Below are 20,023 nucleotides of genomic sequence, written 5' to 3'. Positions count from 1 at the left end.
ATTTACAGATGTACACTCGAACATTTATATAATAAAACACTTAAAACTGAGAATCTAAAGATAATTTAATTAAGAAGTCATTGAAAATAATCATGACTGAAATATAACACTCGGCAATGTTTAACAAAGAATTTTTCAAAAGCTCCAATACTTAAGAAAAATGCATTCAGAGTATAGTATGGGAATCGGCCTTGCTCTATAATTATTATTATCTATTTAAAGCTAATTCTGGTATAAAATAAACAATTCAAGTTTAATTTTCTATATAAAAAAATAAATATGAAAACCAATATCAATCACAAAAAATAAAGAAATTGGTTTATTTTGGTTAAAAATTAATATACCAAATAATTGTGTTTAAATATTCATGTTATTAATATGTGTGAACGTCTTCTTCATTCAATAATTATAATTTGTTTCTATACGCGTACTGTGATTTTCTTAACAGTTCAGAAACGACTGTCGCGTAAGAATTGTAAATATTTGTTGATACTACTCAGAAAGAATTGCTCATCAATTTCAACTGCCTTTTATATAGTTGCATTGCTTATTGGTAATCTCATTCTGAATAAGCTCCGCCCATTAAATTTATTAACCCCGCCCACTGGGGCTGCTAGGACTGCTTTCTGGGACTGCTGGGACTGCTTTCTGGGACAGCTGGGACTGCTGGGACCGCTGTGGGACTGCTCTGGGACTGCTGTGGGACTGCTCTGGGACCGCTCTGGGACTGCTCTGGGACCGCTGTGGGACTGCTTTAGCAGTCCCAGAAAGCAGTCCCCGGGACTGCTCTGGGACTGCTTTGTGTCAGGTTGGGTCTGGTTGGTACTGTACATATATTATATAGAAAAAGTAAAGCTGATTCCCGAATTAATGAATGAAATGAAAACTTCACAGATGTGGCGTATAACAAGTCTTAAGTGTCTTTGCCATGAGTCTAAACAAGCTTAAGACAAACATTAACTTAGGTTTGTTTACGTGACAATCAGTATCTTTTCTTTCAATAGGAACGTTTTCTTTCTTTGGGTTTCTGATGGTATCACCCACCTTTTTAATCTATGATCAACATTAAAGCGTACTATTTATAGAATTTTCATTATTTTTGCTTTATACTCAGAAAATTTTGATTCTTTAATGTGCTTCTCAGGTTTCCTATTTAGAGACCATTTAACATTTGAAGACAACGATCAGTCATTTTGATCAAAGAGTTCCTGTCTAATGAAAATAAATATCTAATGTCTACTGATAATGCTTTATGGCATTTCTATTGAAAACCAATGCTTTAAATGTCTATTGAAAAACTAAAGTTCATTGGAATATCTACTGAAACCCATGGTCAAAAAAATATGTAAAATTAATCTACAAGTATTTTGATTAAAAATCTGAGAGTTCCTTATTAAGGTTTCATTATTAGTTTTTATGTATTAAGACTGCGAAATCGTAATGATTGGTGCATGGGTAGGGGTTTCCTGAATTAAATGGACACTCCTTATCATGGAATGAAATTCTCAATAATTTATTACCTCGCATAGAATATTTCACCGTTCATTTGAACAATTTCTCGCGAGTGACATCTCCAAGAACTTGTACACTTTAAGAAATCTACAATAATTGCTTCTTCCATGAATTCAAAGATTTTACAGTCATTTGTCTGCAGGATTTTGTATAACAGATGTGTTCATAATTCTAATTCTGATTATCAATACAATATCAATTGAAATTGATTCTTAAGCAATATCTACATTCCACAAGTATAGTTCTTATAAAGTGTGTGGAAAGCTACGGCATTCAAAACATCAAAACACCATAACACGGACAGGGGGTCAAAAGGTTAAAGTATGCGTTTTATTTTGACGTCACAAACGTTTGCAAGTGCAAGTGCAACGTTATTAGCGAAAATCAAAATTCACGCTAACTCAATTTGTTTGCACACACCGTTGCAGTTATGAGACTATACATCTTTCAAAAAATAATGATTCAATGCTTAAATATAGGCTATCAAATTTAAGCTGAAGAAGTGAAGATTTTAATACATGGATCATTTTCTACATTATTAGACATGGGATGAAAATTAATTCAGATCAAATAACTGTTATAAAAAGTCCATAAAGCAAGGTTTACACAGTGTTATATCCTGAAACATATATAACGAAGATTGAAGGCACAAAATATAATTTTTTGTCAAGTTTTTACTGACAATGCTGGATACATTTGCCTCTTGAGAGAAAATTCCATTCAGATTTAACATGTAATACAATATTCGTTATTAATTATAATTCTTCAAACGTACTAAGGTTATAAGGCTAAGAAAAACTATAGATATAAATTGAGAAATATTTTGTGTAAAAATCATTTAGCAGGAATATGCTAATGAAGTTATTTTGCTAAAATGAATTATGACAGCTTTCTAAAACATAATGCTGTCTCGTTTAAAGTCATCATTTCGTAAGTTCTATGGTCGATACAATGACCTTGTCAGCAAATACAATTTATCATTGAGTCAAATGCTGACTGACGTTTTTCATACTAATTGTTAGGCCATTATTTACACACTGTATTGTCGACGGATTTTTCCGTTATTTCCCGATCATGACGTGGAGCACACGGCGGGTGTGACCGGTCGGCAGGGGATGCTCACTCCTCCATGGCACCTGATCCCACCTCTGATGTTTGGAGGTCCGTGTTTGCTCTGCTCCTATTTTGTATTGTATAATGGACTTTTGAGCTTGAATACTGTTCGTTATCTCCATATATTTCATGCATACAAGTGTAGTGAAATTCCTTTGATTGAGTTAATAATTATATAATCAGGGTTAAATTTAGTCTTAGCGATCAGAAGTTATCTCCTATGTCCAGGCATTGTTTCAAACGTTTAGAAGAACAAGATCTGACTCAGCAGATCTTGATAAAGTATATAAGCGGGCTCATTCAAGTCTCGGTGTTCAGTTATTGAGAAGCCGTAGAAGAAGAAGGACGTGTCACGGACAAGGTAAGGTATTTGTGTTAGCTCATTTGCGGTGTCTCAAACTGCTGCAGACGGACCATTTGAGCTACATGAATCCTTACAGGTTACTAAATCAGAGTAAATTACTATATTATAAACGGGTGTTTGAATCCCGGTGTTCTAAACTATAGGTCTGGGAGCTAGTGCTCAAACATAGTGTCAGACCAGGGGATTAGTACGTAGACTAGGAGATAACAAGTTAAGGAAAATTATGATAATATAGAGAATCAGTTTAAATCATAGTGTTGTTGATTATTATTGATTGTGTTAGTTATTATAGTGAATCCAATCAGCTGAATACGTCAAGTAACGTAAAGCAAAATTCTTTATCTATACTTCATCTGTGGTCGAACCCACAAAATACATTACAAATTTTTGGTGGCAGCGGTGGGATAAACCCACTTGTGATTTTTATATTAAGAACAATTATTTGTTAAAGAACTTTGTCTCAGAAACATTAGTTTTAGGTCTTAAACCATGGATGACGTTGACAAAGAGATAAGTTATCTTGAAGAGAAAATTAAAGAGTTCTCAAATGAGAGTATGCGTTTGAGAGAAAAAGAGAGACAGAAAGCCTCAACACCAATAACAAATAGAGATTCTGGCATTGGTGCCTCGGAACAAGTGAGTTCTGAACCAAGACAAGAGTTTGGAGGAGCTAAACCTAAAGTAAAGCTTGAGGCCGAGGCTGAAACTGATTTTGACTACATCAGTGATAGAACACGTAGACCAGCTTCAGACCATGCGCTATATTTTGAAACACCTAGAAATGTTCCAAGCAATGTTACAACACGCAGGTTTAGAGACAATAGATTTGAAGCACATGATGTTCGGGACCGCGTGGGAAAAGACCAAAAGTCCAGTAAGCTGAAACCCGCAACTTATGATGGATCGTCGTCGTGGTTAGACTATAAGTCGCATTTCAATGCATGCGCTTGCTTGAACCACTGGTCTGAAGAAGAGAAGGGGATGTATCTGGCCGTGTCCTTAAGAGGTCTAGCCCAAGGTGTGCTTGGAAACTTACCAGAATATCTGCAAATGGATTTTAAAGAGTTGTCCAAGTCCCTGGAAGAACGTTTTTCTCCAGCTAATCAGACGGAACTGTATAGGGCGCAACTTAGGGAGAGACGACAAAAAGCGTCAGAAACAATACCGCAGCTAGGCCAAGATATAAGACGACTCACTCGCCTGGCATATCCAACAGCTCCAGGAGATGTGTGTGAAACATTGGCGAAAGAGTATTTTATCGACGCTCTTGTAAGTTTTGATATGCGTTTGAAAATTAAACAGTCACGACCCCAGAATCTAAATGATGCCATTCGACACGCGGTTGAGCTCAATGCATTCGTTGGGGCAGAACGCAGAAGAAATGAAGACAGTGGTTTTGTTCGAGAAGCAGGAGGCGATGATACTCGTCATGAGACTAACAGAGGTAGTCTAGAAGACTCTATAAAGTCTATCAAGGAAATGCTGTTGAACCTACAGACAGATGTGAATAAGATGAAAACTAAGCAACAGAGGTCCCGTACTAACCAAACTTACAACACGTCTTGGAGGTTTGACGAGAAGAAGCAGACAACAGGTACTTCCAAAAAGTGTTTCAAGTGCGGGAAGCCTGGACACTTCAAAAAGGATTGTAGATCCAAAAGTCCAAATAAAAGTGAGATTTATGCTAAGCCACTACCATTTGACTCTGTTGGCAAAAGAAAAGCTGTCAAAAATACAGAGACCGGTAAAGAGAAGTCTGGACAATTCAAAATGGCTACCGAAAATGAAGGAAAGTCAGAAGAGAAACTTAAGGGTTCCATTGGAATCCACAAAAAGTCTAATGAACCAGGCATGTACATTCGTGGAACCATCAATGATGTGTCTGCCATGATATTAGTTGACACTGGTGCCACAGTAACATTTATTTCACGAAAGGTGTTCGATGCAATCTGCTTGGAGCATGACGTGAAACTGAATGAGACGTGTCAGAAGATTTTATCAGCTTCAGGCACTCCCCTTAATGTACATGGAAAAGCCGTTGTGTGACTTAAATTCGGCAGGAAAGTCATATTTCAAACAGTAGTAGTGGCCGACATGACTATTGATGCTGTTTTAGGTTTAGACTGCTTGAAAACCAATAGAGGTGTTATAGATTTATGCAATAAAAGTCTGAAACTTGGGGACGAGTTCCACTCTTTAGAGTTTGAAGGAAAAATTGGATGCTTTAGGATAGTAGCCTCAGGAACAATGACATTGCCATCGAAAACAGAAGTGGTGACAATAGGAAAAGTAATTGTGCCAGACAATGAGGAGTTTAATTTAGACGTTGGGGTAGTTGAACCATCAACAACTTTTCTTAATTCTGACAGAGGACTGGTCGGACGAACTTTGGTGAAAGGAGGTTCAAACGTCCCAGTAAGGCTGTTTAACCCATCAGAAAGTAATGTTATAATACATTCAGGAACGACGGTTGGAGAGCTTTCGCCTATAGAGGATGTAATTGAGGGCAAATTAGGAGAATCGGAATCCTCTGATAATTTGTCTGAACATCTAAAATCATTATTCACCAAGACAAGCTCAAACCTGAGTAAGAAACAAGCAAAAGTTGTAAAGTCATTGTTGATAAAGTATGCCCATTTATTTACCAAGTCTGACAAAAATGTAGGAAGGACAGGTCTGACAAAACATACTATTAATACAGGTGACAATAGACCTATCAAAGAAGTGCCAAGAAGACTGCCTGAGCACATGAATGCTGAAGTAGGCAAACATGTACAAGATATGTTGGAAAATAATGTCATAGAGCCTTCCAACAGTCCTTGGGCCTCTAGGGTTGTTTTAGTCAAGAAGAAGGATGGTTCCACTAGGTTCTGTGTGGACTACCGACGACTAAACGCTCTCACGGAAAAAGATGCTTACCCAATACCACGCATCGATGAAACCCTAGACCAACTTGCAGGGTGCAAATGGTTTTCAACTCTCGACCTACACTCTGGGTATTGGCAGATTGAAATGGACCCGAAGGATAAGCCCAAAACAGCGTTCGTAACTCGTAATGGCCTATATCATTTTAACGTGATGCCATTTGGGTTATGTAACGCTCCTGCCACGTTTGAGAGGTTGATGGAGACCACACTAAGAGGTTTGCAGTGGGACATATGTCTAATTTACCTTGACGATATAATAGTATATGCTAAGACTTTTGAAGAAATGAACAGGAATTTGTCAAAGGTGTTCGAGAAGCTCGCAGCTGCAGGTCTAAAGCTCAAGGCTAAGAAATGCACATTGTTTGCGCGAAAGGTTGAATACCTCGGACATGTAGTGTCTGAGCAAGGAATATCAACTGACCCGAAAAAGACAGAAGTCATTCGGAAATGGCCTCGTCCGAACAATGTGACTGAATTGAGATCTTTTCTTGGATTCTGTAGTTACTACAGGAAGTTTGTGCCAAATTTTGCTGTATTAGCTAAACCTCTCCATGTGCTGACACAGAAAGGCAAAGGATTTTTATGGTCTGAGGAATGTCAGGAAGCGTTTGAGATATTGCGTGAAAAACTAATAAAAGCACCCATGCTTTCACATCCTGATTTTTCCAAACCATTTATACTTGATACAGATGCCAGTGATGTGGCTGTCGGAGCTATTTTGTCCCAAGTACAGGACGGAGAAGAGAGGGTTATAAGCTATGCAAGTCGATGCTTGACAAAGGCTGAACGTAAATATTGTGTGACACGTAAAGAGCTCTTGGCCATAGTGAACTTTGTCAAGTACTTCAGACATTATCTGTACGGGAAGCCCTTTCTTGTCAGAACAGATCATAGCTCATTAAGATGGCTTTTGAACAAGAAAGATGCAGAACGTCAGCTAGCAAGGTGGATAGAAACGCTATCTACATATGAGATTGAAGTACAACATAGGCCAGGAAGATTACATAAAAACGCCGATGCATTAAGTAGAATACCATGTAAACAGTGTGGTAACGATTCTTGTTCAAGCAAGATGGCAAAAACCAAAACTGGAGCCCAACTTCGATCTGTGTTTGAGGAAAAAGACACTAGTAGTATGACCTTGTTGGAAATACAAGAACAGGACAAGGATATCTCTATTGTCAAGGCCTGGCTTGAGAACAACAAAAGACCTGTGTTTGAAGACATAAGAAGTAAAGGTTACTTTCTTCGATCACTTTGGAGCCAGTGGCACAGACTAACTCTAATTAACGGTATACTTTGTAGGCGCTGGACGGTGTTGGAAACAAATGAAGATATGCTACAACAAGTTATACCTCTATTTGAGAGGCGTAATATTCTAAGACATTGCCATGATGATAGAACGTCTGGACACCTAGGAGTTCACAAAACGTTAGCTCGAGTTCGCCAAAGATATTATTGGCCGGGCTTGCAACAAGATGTAAGGCAATATGTTACAGGCTGTGATGCTTGTACAATGCGGAAAAATCCTAACAAGAAAAAGGTGTCACCGATGGAAATTGTACCCTCTGGCATGCCTATGGACCGCATAGCAACTGATATTCTTGGTGAGTTGCCCATGACAGAGAATGGGAACAGATATATTTTGGTAATTTCTGATTACTTCTCAAAATGGACAGAGGCGTTCCCAATGCCTAACATGGAGGCTAAAACTGTAGCAAAATTGATCGTAGAAGAAGTAATTACAAGATTCGGGACACCCAGAATAATTCATTCGGATCAGGGTAGACAATACGAAAGTGAGCTCTTTACAGAGATGTGTAGGCTTCTGAACATTCAAAAGACAAGAACCACTCCCTACCATCCACAGTCTGATGGGATGGTAGAGAGGTTCAATCGAACCCTGACCGCCATGCTAAGTGCATACGTGCAAGAAAATCAAAGAGATTGGGACACGCATATTCCCTATGTCATGATGGCATACCGATCTGCCGAACATAAGTCCACGGGGTTCACACCCAACATGCTTATGCTCGGTAGGGAAACATCACTTCCAGTAGACTTGATGTATGAGATGCCTGAGACTATGAAAGAGGAAAGTCCTAACCATTGGGCTTGGACTCTTCGAGAGAAATTAGAAAGAGCACACAGTTTCGTGCGGGAGAATTTAGAAACTGCGATGAACAGACAGAAAAGGTACCATGATATGAAATTGTCATGGGAGAAGTTTAAGCCTGGAGATAAAGTTTTTGTATTCTTTCCTCAGAAAAAGATTGGCTGTTCTCCAAAACTTACTTCGTTTTGGCGCGGACCATATGAAGTGCTGGAGCAAAGGTCTGATGTGCTATATGCAGTTTCATGTGGCAGAAAAGGAGAAAAACAAATAATCCACTGCGACAGAATGCGGAAAAAGAGGTCTCAAACTCTTAGCTTTGAAGATGCAATAATTGAAGATGAGTCTGAATCAAATGATATAGAATCAGAAGATACAAATCTAGTTGAACATCATGAAATAGATGTTGTGGAAGAGTTAAATCCAGATGCCAGACAAAAACGCATTAGAAAACAACCAAAATGGTTGCAAGAGTATGAGACAGATCTTAGTTAAAATATAAGTTTATTTGAAAATGTATATTCTTAATGAAAATAAGCCAAGATGTTTTTTTTTATTTTGTAGAAAATGCCGAATACCAAGTTCACGAAAGCCAAGTCAAGCAGCAAGTGTCCCTTGTGTGCTGGTGAAGTTCTGGATAATAGATGGCGGGAACATCTGGTGAGATGCAATGGAGGAAAGTTTCCATGTAAGACCTGTGGCAAACTCTTTAAGAAGAGCTCTTACCTACAACGTCATGAGAGAAAGTTTCATAATACAGATGAAGTTCCGTTTGAGAAGGAAAGTGAAGCAGACAAAGAGTGGTTAGAACAAGATCCTGGCGATTTGATCGGAGAGATCTCCAATGATAGCTCTGACGATAGTAGTAGCGACAGTGGTGAAGAGGAAGAAAAGGGACAGGAAAACTCATCAGGAGAAAGTGGACAGAATCCTGTATCACAGGTTGACCAGACAAACAAGAAAAGTGGGGAAGAAAACAATAGCAGTGTTTTGGAGGAAGGTAGAACAGTAAGGAAAGCCACAGCCCCATTACCTGTATTCGCTCCGAAGAGAAAGACATCTGACCACATGCCTGAAAAGGGCATGTCATTGGACCGATTCAGGTTTAAGTCATACCTCTCAAAAAGCACACAAACTGACTTTGAAGAAAAGTCACGAAACCTTGTGAAGAAAAGGAAGTTTCACAAGACAACATCTAGCTACGTGAAGGATGACAAGAAAGTCGAGGAGATCATCGAAGAAGAGGAGTTCTTTTATGAGTGATCGACGACTTAGGCGGAAAAAAAAAGAAGTAAGAAAGTGGCAAATAGCACTTTTTAGAAAACTTATAAACATAATGAGAATACATGTATATAAAAGTTTTGGTGCGTTTATTATGACTGTAACCTGTTATCTGTGTAACCAAATAATTAAATAAAGAAAAAAAAAAGTTTATGATTAGAAATCTTATTTATCTATATGCGGGACGCATATGTCTCGGAGGCATGGGTAATTGTAGTGAAATTCCTTTGATCGAGTTAATAATTATATAATCAGGGTTAAATTTAGTCTTAGCGATCAGAAGTTATCTCCTATGTCCAGGCATTGTTTCAAACGTTTAGAAGAACAAGATCTGACTCAGCAGATCTTGATAAAGTATATAAGCGGGCTCATTCAAGTCTCGGTGTTCAGTTATTGAGAAGCCGTAGAAGAAGAAGGACGTGTCACGGACAAGGTAAGGTATTTGTGTTAGCTCATTTGCGGTGTCTCAAACTGCTGCAGACGGACCATTTGAGCTACATGAATCCTTACAGGTTACTAAATCAGAGTAAATTACTATATTATAAACGGGTGTTTGAATCCCGGTGTTCTAAACTATAGGTCTGGGAGCTAGTGCTCAAACATAGTGTCAGACCAGGGGATTAGTACGTAGACTAGGAGATAACAAGTTAAGGAAAATTATGATAATATAGAGAATCAGTTTAAATCATAGTGTTGTTGATTATTATTGATTGTGTTAGTTATTATAGTGAATCCAATCAGCTGAATACGTCAAGTAACGTAAAGCAAAATTCTTTATCTATACTTCATCTGTGGTCGAACCCACAAAATACATTACACAAGCAAGACATTTTGCTATAAAAGGCCAATTTCAGAAGTTTACAATTGAAAACCTTATTTACAACCTTTAGCTGATTTTATTTTAACTTGGCGTATCATATATACGTCTTATTAACATTACAGTTTCTTTTAATGCTTCATATTTATTTTTCTGATAAAATAATTTGAAATAGGTTAAAACTAGAGGTACTGTGAGCACCAAGCTAAAAAAACGATACATTTCCCAGCGTCTCCATATGAGTGAAATATTCTCGAGAGGGACGTTAAACAACATACAATCAATCAACCAGCTCCATCATGATTATAATGGCAAGGAAAGTTCACTTTTTGCTATGCCCAAACAGAACATTGAATAGGAGGTGTACAATGGGATATTTTATTAAGTTATACAGGAAGAGTTGCGATGTGAGATCCCCCCCCCCCCCCCCCCGTATTATAAACCAAATGTCCGTAATACAAAAATTACTGACTGAATATTTTTATTGTGTTCAAAGACTCATTTTTAAAGGATTGGGGTAATGAAATTAATGTATTAAGATAAATTGAATACAACTTTATAGATTATAATTATTTCTTAGATAAAATGCCTGTTTTTTTAAATTTCATTCCAGTCCCGAATATGTGAATAATAATCACAAACACATCTTTCAATGATTTATATTTTTCCGACTTCGCAGCCTCTTACAAAATGAACCAATCACTGAGGACTTGAGAAACGTCATGTTTATGTCTGAGTTGAGACTATAGTTGAAGCACCAAAGTCCCCTGAATTTTATAAAACTTTTCCCACAATAATTGTAGATTTGCATCACAACATTGAAATAATCAAAAGGTTTACTCTTGTCATACAGATCAAGTCAGATAAAATCCGTATTTTTAATGGTCATACTCTCCCAGCCCCCTTTCTTCACTCTTTCTTCACTCAACCTTTGGAGACGGAATCTGGGTCCGCCCATGTAAAACTTTCTTTTCAAAGCAAATAATTGAAGCATTTTTATAGAGTTGAACTGGGCACTAATTTGTTAGTATTGTTAACAAATTAATGTTTTAAAAAACAACAATATCAGTCGGAATGAAACTACATAACTACTTAGGCGCCTAACAGAAACAAATACTGCAACGACTATCCAATATGCTTTTCAACAATTTTCTTGCATAGTACAGTTGATGAACAATTCGTACTTGTACTGTGAATTCGTTAATCTTTGATAGGTAAAAAGAGGGTGTTGCAGTTCTTTTGTTATTTTCCCTAAAGTTGTAGCAGTTTAAAAGAAAAATTTTAAGTAACAGAAAGCGGTCTTAATTTTTTTCAGATACAACGGTATATACATGTACTGCACAATGTAAAACAATATTTAGAAACTGCACTTCGACTTCCAATTTGCCATTAAATGAAGTGTAAATTAGTCACATAGCAAAATAAGTCAAGTTTTCTGTTTTTCAAATAGGGAATCCCCATTGTTCTGAAAAATTGCCTCCTTGAAACAGAATGAATTTGATATACCCATAAAGAGACAGGATTTTTCTTCAAAACTGCCATTTCCGATTTTTGTTTCAAAGAGGAATATTTTTGAAAATCACAAAAATCGAATAAAGATTATTATCCATCCGAAATGCAAAATGTGCACATAAAATAGCACATAATACTACACTGTCGGGGCTGGTCTAGTGGTTAAGCGTGTGGACTCTTTGCAAAGATTATTTTATCTGAGAATGGGTTCGAATCCTGGAACGGCTGGTGTGTGTGTGTATATATATATATATATATATATATATATATATATATATATATATATATATATATATATATATATATATATATATATATATATTCTTATATAATGGAAGTACAATGTAACATCTCTCTTGAGAGAGAAAGAGAGAGGGAGAGAATGTAAGAAAATTAACGTGTAATATTTTAAATGCATGCAGATTTAAATTGTTTTTCTTGATATTGTGATCTAAAAGTAACAAGACATATATCTTATGTTATTATTTAGTGGCGATGTCTTAAAAAATAAAGTACTATCATTTTAAATAATTTAATTTTTTCATACGCATTTTTGTTTTGTTAATTAGTTGCTCAGATTTGATTTGAAACAACTACAATTGAAATGACTCAATTGAATTTCTTGGATGTTGCATCAACAGCGTGATTATTGGACACATTTTTATATGTTGAAAAATATTAACGCACGCTGTCTACAGTACATCTTTCAAAATGATGTGCGAGGTGCACTTGCCATTAATTGTGCTTTTTATCGTTTTAACTTTTCTCGTGCAAATTGGCGACAGTGACCATAGATATGAAAAAAAGTTTACTTACAAGTCGCCAGTCTATGTTAGGAAAAAACTATGCATGAAATAAACGTAATGTTGAATGTTTTGTTATAACAAGCTCGACATACCCGTCGTATAAATAAAGTCATCTACATAGCATATCTTTATTTAGAGATAACTCTTCATGGTATTTAAATATCCTTCTCGATTTAGGGAATACTCACGAGTTTCTGCAACACCCTCTTTCTAAGTCGGAAAATCTGTAGATTATTTTAATTTTTTACAATAACTATCTCCATAAACATTAACTCAAGAATGTTAACTATGAAATTGATAAACCTGACGTCTGAAATGCATCTTTTCAAACCCAGGTATATGACGTTTATATATGATGTAATTGAAAAAGAAAAGACAAAGGCGTTGAGTTTCTTTATCTATAATATAAACTTATACTAGTATTCTCGAAAATAACACTGAGAACTTCAACTCTTTTCATTGAAAAGAGAAAACATCTCTCTCTCTCTCTCTCTCTCTCTCTCTCTCTCTCTCTCTCTCTCTCTCTCCTGCATGTGACTGTGTCTGTGTGTTTACGGGTGACCGAAAAATTGTTTTTATACAAGTAGCAATATTTTGAACCGATATATTATAAATGTTTTCAATATAAATTATTGCTTTTAATATTTGTACATATATCTCTGTTTCGTTTGTGACGTAAGAAATCCATTGTACTTGTTTATTTCAGGATTCTTAAAATTGATTGAAAGCTTTAAGTAATTTACTTGTGATGGTTTCTGTCTAATTGGATAATGTAATCTAATGAGATAAGCGCTCATCCTATCAACATAATGAAAGGCTTTATACCTAACAGTTCCTCCAGCAACCCAATATCATTTAGTGTGTAAGAGAAATCAGTTAAAATTTTGTAGATTATCATATCTCTCTTTTTTAAATTCATTCAATGATAAATGATAAGAAAGGTTAAAATGTTTATATCAGAAACTTTTATAAAATATTCTAATACTAAAATTGTGATTGAGCAAGTTGACTCAGTGTGATGATGCCCTTGTTAAACAATATCAATATAGAATATTTTGCAGTATATTCCATTTAATTCACATGGCATCAGTTAAATTTATGTCTCTTAAAGTTTTGTCTTAAAATTACAATATATACTCTGAGTTCTCTGACTTCATGGCAGTTCTTTTCGCGAACTTATGTATCATTGTTTAGATTCGAGATTTGATAATTTAAACAAAGAAGAAAGGAAAAGAGGAGGGAAAAATGAAATAAATAATATATCTCTGTCAAGTCAAATTAATGTTGACAGTATATCTTTTGCAAGGAAAATTACTTTAGCCATTTGTTAAGGAGTTTGTTCCTGTATGAGAATCACGAAATCAATGAGATATCACAATGAATAGAAGTCAATTATATCATAAATGGAATAGATATAGTGTATATGTTGACAAAAGTGACACATACAGGATTGTCACGATGTACAAGAGATGAGAAATATTTTTAAAATAATTTACCGTCACATACGGAAGTGGTATGAAAAATACTATATTTGTTTCGATATACAGATGTCTGGACAATAATGCTTCCACTTACAACACTTTACAAACTTTGGAATCGGGATGTGAGACTGATCGTGCACTGCGATTACCACCTTTTTCCAAGTATATGCAGTAAACTTAACAGCTGTTTCTTTTCAATTGAGGATCTGAAATATGTTTGCATGCACGGGTACAATAGTACATATTTAAAAAAAAATTGAATTTAATTTGATTTTGAACAAATTAAATTTGGATACACTACATCAGTTTCATATTGTATGAAACATGCTCAACGAATAGACTTTATTGAAATACCGATCGATGAATGAGTATCGGTTATCAGGAGATATAAATCAGTCCCCAGCATCCCATTAAACCTGGAGGCTATTGTATTGAGTTTATTCATAAAAATGCTAAAAATAATTTTTTCAGGAAAGAGAAACATTACGAGAACTGGAGATCCCGCTTGAGCTAGAATCAGTACAACTTCGAACAGAGGCACGACAGAGGCAGGAGGAACACCAGCGACGGGAAGGAAGGAAGAAAACCGAGACCAGGAACTCCATATGGGGGAGGAGACCCAGCGTCTGGAAGCACTCAAACTATAATAAAAAGTTCTTCAACTTACCGGCCACCTTACAATTTGGGGCACCTGCTCCCCCCGTGAGGGGGTCCTTATGCAATGTACAAAATATGTCAAACAAAATGAAAAAATCAGGAAATACAAAATAGCCGTTACATGAACAATAACAATTCTAATTTGAGGTATGTGGCAGAAACTGTTTATTGGGTCGTATTTTGGCTGACTTGATTCATACGAATTGTTAGGCCTTTGTTTTATACTAAATTTGACTACGGAATGTTCCATCTACTTGATCAATATGGGGATGCTTTCTCCTCCTAGGCACCTGATTCTACCTCTGGTATTTCCGGGGGTCCGTGTTTATGCCCTGTTTACAAACTTGTATCGTTTGTTGATTTTGTTTTAGATTGATCGCTGTTTGTTATCTTCACTTTTTTTATTCCGAAGAAATCAGTGTCATTTAACACACAGAGACCCGTAACACATACAGTGTAGACACTGAGAGTGAAAAAAAACTCCTTATACTTCAGAGTCTTCATATCAGTCATCCACATCTAATCAGAACAAACCCGATTCTCCATATGGTCAGTCACCTACCCCCGATCAAGCCCCTTCTTCTTTTTTAATTTACACACACACAGAGAGGGAGAGAATGGCTTTTGTTGTGACAAATAGACCGCTACGCCAGGGGTGGACATGCTAGGAGTCCTGCCCAGGCTTTTGTTGAATTTTACACCTGCTTTTCTGTTGACTATTTTTTCTCAGTATTTCCATTGTTATCATTCTATTATAATGAACACTGACATTCCATTTTGTGTCTCTACTTAACATTTGTAAATTTGCACACCAAATTAAAGGAAAAAAATGAGATAAATTACTTCAACACTACACAAACAAAAGGCAGTTTTCTGTTGAAAATTTTGAATTCAAAGAAAAGGAACTAAATTTTAAAGGGGTGATTTTTCAGCTTTTGTCCATCATTTGTCACATCTTGTCAAGATATGTTTCATGCATTACCATGGTGATATAGCTGCTAGCTTGCATACACATGTATCTGATGCAAAGCAATAAATTTGTAGATTGAAAAATCTTATTGATCTTTTTATAGCATGAATAACAAGCATGTAAAGATCAATTTTCTCATTGGTCGTCATCATATTTAATGAATGAAAATTACCAATTGTATAAAGGCAGATTTGATAGCTTTGTTAGTGTATGAAGATTCAAGGTCAGTAGCAATTGTGATAAGCAATTTCATTTAAAAAGGATGCAAATTTAGATGTTTATTAACTCTGATGAAAAAGTGATGTATACTTGTGTTATTCTGCAGGAAACAAGAAGTAATACTGTATTGTCGCTTAAACAAAGTATAAGTACTGTCAGTACTCTGATTTACTCTTTGACTGATTGAATCTTTAGCTGAGAGCTAATATCTGCTGGATTCATACTTAACATATAAAACACACGGTACAGGCATGTTTGATGGAAAACTGTAATTCTTGGTTTTGGAAACTCTATAAAACAAATATTATTTTGTTGAAATAACTTACTCACTTTGTTCAGTCATTAATGAAATATTTACAAGAGGTCCCCTGGCTGACCTGAGTCACCATTCTTGTCCTGACAAATATACACTAGTATGTAGATGAATGAAAACTTTTACAGTAGCCATTTTCATAACTTATGTGATTATAATTCTGTTTAACGATAAATCGATGTTATGGCAGGTTTACAAACTCTTGCATGCTATTGTTATTTACTTGTGTTTAAAAGCTCTCTATACACTGCTAACTAAAGACTTCTAATTTTATGGTATTTTGCAGATAGAGTAATCTGCCCTTTGATCAAGATAAAATAAATTGAAATGTACTCTTATGACTTCATTTGTTATCAAATCAAGCATTCATAAAATTTAAATAGGCCAATATGAATAGATTGAGCTATTCATTTGCAGGTATTTTGCCCACTTAAGTTAACAACAGTGATTTCTGGTCAGGCCATCTTTAAAAAAATTGTTTGTTTTCCCTCCCCCGACCTACTGGCTAAAAATGGCCAAATCGAAACTTTTTTAGACCTTCCAAGATACGATATTTTTTCTGTATATTCCTGAATTTTTCATCCCGTCATTTAGAAATCTTCTGAAAATAACTTTTTTCGACCTACCTGCCGACTCAATCTTTTGACCCTGATTCGGGAGAGGGCAAACAAACAATGTTTTAAAGATGGCCTCATCAGTACTTCATTTTCTTGTATTGGCTTTTGATAATTTTACATGCTTTTTTGTTTGTGTCCATTGTTTTCATTTTTTTTATCGCCAACACTGAATTCCATTCCGTGTTTCTTCTCAACATCTGTATACTTGCACAGCCCAAAGAAGGGGGGGGGGTTATATTCAACATTACGTTAACCAATGAATGCATTTATTATGAACATTTTGAATTTAAAGATAAAAGGAACTAAATTTTGAATGGGTGAGTTTTCGGCTTTTGCCTATTATTTGTCACATCTAGTCAAGATATGTTTCATGTATTACCATGGTGATATAGCTGCTAACTTGCATACACATGTCTGATGCAAAGCAATAAATTTGTATATTGACACAATCTTGTTGGTCTATGTTACAGCATACATATATAGCAAGCATATAAAGATCAAATTTATCATTTTACACCTACGAGGAGTGGACATCATATTTAATGAGTGAATCTTGCTCCATTTTAAATGAATGGAGGAAAATGTTACATGCTAAAAGGGGGCCAGGACTTGAAAGTTGCAGAAGTGTTATTTTGAGTCCAAAACATCTTGACCATTGCATAAAGTCAGATTTGTTAATGTTGTTAGTCAGGGTATACATAACGGGTTAAGGTTAGTATCACTTCTAAAGAGATCATCTTATTCAAAAAGGAGGCTAGGTTACATGGTCATTATCTATGGCATAAAAAGCTTTGGAGTATAAATATAATTAACAACTAAAAAATAAGGTGTGGCTAATGTACAGACAGAATATAAAGATGCTGGAGTGATACCCAAAGTCACTCTAAAGGAAACAAGAGTAAACTGATACTAAGTATAAGTATTCTCAGTACTCTGAGTTACTCTGATTGATTCAATGGCTGTATTTTAGTGGCTGCAAACTTTTGATTTTATGACATGTAAAACACCACGTACAAACATGTTTGATGGAAAACTTTTTATTCTAGGTTTTTAGAAACTCTAATAAAATATATAAATTTATTTAAAAAAACTTGTTCACTTTGTTCAATAATAAATATTTACAAGACGCCCCTGGCTTACCTGATTCACTATTATCTCCGTGACAAATAAACACTAGTATGTAGATGGTAAATTTACGTTATGTCATATTTACGAGTGATATAACCTTTTTCTTGCACACGTTTCTTATTTAATTTTTTTATAACATTGACAATTTATTGCGACTTTCCCAGAAAGAAACCAGTTCTTGGATATTAAAACGACATTTTTCAATTTATTGAAGTACTGTTGTGATTGAGATTATATGACTTTTTCTTCGACAGTTTGGCATTTCAATACACGCGGCTACATGCTCATACTAAATTACGCCCAAACTTGACTTCTGTTTACATACACTCCTCTTATCTTATTGTCAAACAGAGATTGATGCTTATTCTCACTTCCCACCTAATCATAGAACTGTGTATCCTTCTCTATGCCCACATCTTTGTAATACAGTGACACAAACTAATACTCCCCTCCCACCTAGTCATCAAACAGTGACACATACTTATACTCCTCTTCCACTAAATTATCAAATATAAGTTACCCATCCTTATTCTCTACTTCCAATTTATCACCAAAGAATGACAAATACTTATACTCCACTCCCCCCTCGTCATCAAACAGTAACTTATGTTTTTACTCATCTCCCACTTATTTATCAAATATTAATACAAGCTTTTATATTGCATCAGACCAAGCAATATCATAGAAAATTATAGTTAATTTGACAAAGTATTGTCCATATTTTACGACGCCTCTTACGACCAATAAGTACGGAATAAGGCTATGAAAACTTTTAATTTAAAGAGAAAAGGAACTAAATATTAAATGGGTAACTTTTCGGTTTTTACCCATTATTTGTCACATCTAGTCAGAATATGTTTCATGTGTTACCTATCCGATGCAAAATAATAATAATAATAATAATAATAATAATCTGTATATTGACACAATCTTGCTGGTCTATGTTATAGCATACATAGCAGACATATAAAGATCAATTTTCTCATTGGACACCGACATGGAGTGAAATTCACATTTAATGATTAAATCTTGGTCCATTTAAGTGAATGAAAGAAAATTTTACATGCTAAACAGGGGATCAGGACTTGAAAGTTGCAGATGTATTGGTTCGAGGCCTAAAGGAAATTACTAATTGTTGGGGGAAAAAAATGTTTAAAGTATGAAGATTAAAGGTCATTTGCAAAAGAACTTGTGAGAAACTATTTCATTTTATTTAATTAGGAGGCAAATTTAGATGTTAATTAACTTTCGTGAAAAAAAGTGAAGTATGCTCTTGTTATTCTGAAGGAAATAAGAAGTAATACTGCATTGTCACTGATACCAAGTATAAGTACTCTCAGTACTCTGATTTACTCTTTGACATATTGAATCTTTGGCTGAGGACTGGTGGCTGCTGGATTCAAACTTTGACATATAAAATCCTAGGTACAGGTATGATTGATGAGAAAACTTTAATCCATGATTTTGGAAATTCCTAATTACAAATATAATTTTGTTGAAATAATTTTGTTCAATCATTAATAAAATATTTACAAGCACTTAACAATCCTTTTTTTTAATCCTGTGTACGAAAATGTACTGGATTAACAATCTCTATATCATTATCTGATTTAATATGTTTGGAGATAAAGTAAATTGGATTAACGTTTTATCTGGTTTTTAAATTAGTAGCTTTTGTTTCATCACTCGGCCTACCTTGCGTACAGACTATGTACAGGTACATGAAAACACGACTTTTGATATCTCTGTGGAAAATATTTATGATCCCTGCTTATATTTGCTTTATTTATTTAGAAAAAGTATATATATTTTTTATAATAAGAAGACAAACCTTTTTTATAGATATGTTCTGAGAAAGAGCAGAATATAGCTGCCCATTACAACATAATGAGTATAAATACATGTCATATACTGAGATAAGTAATGACATAAAGTTGTTTATACCATTTGTTTAATGTAAGTAAATATCAAAATCATTACAGACATGTTAGGACTTAACCAACATTGCCTCTAGTTTTTGTTCCTTTTCATCATTCAAGTCGTCTTGAGAGTTTCATTGCTCTTTTTTCAGTCCCACCATACCGGTTATTTACCACTGAACACAGCAGACTGTGCGTTCTTAAGCTTTGTGTTGTGACAGTACTGATATGAGTATATGACATGAAGTTGTTTATACTATTTATTTGATAAGAA

This window comes from Saccostrea echinata, unplaced genomic scaffold (assembly GCF_033153115.1).
Source record: "Saccostrea echinata isolate AGI-Se365-2 ecotype Australia unplaced genomic scaffold, CSIRO_AGI_Sech_v1 ptg000012l, whole genome shotgun sequence".
In the NCBI taxonomy this organism is placed as follows: Eukaryota; Metazoa; Mollusca; class Bivalvia; order Ostreida; family Ostreidae; genus Saccostrea; species Saccostrea echinata.
Note: the sequence above shows the minus strand (reverse complement) of the source record.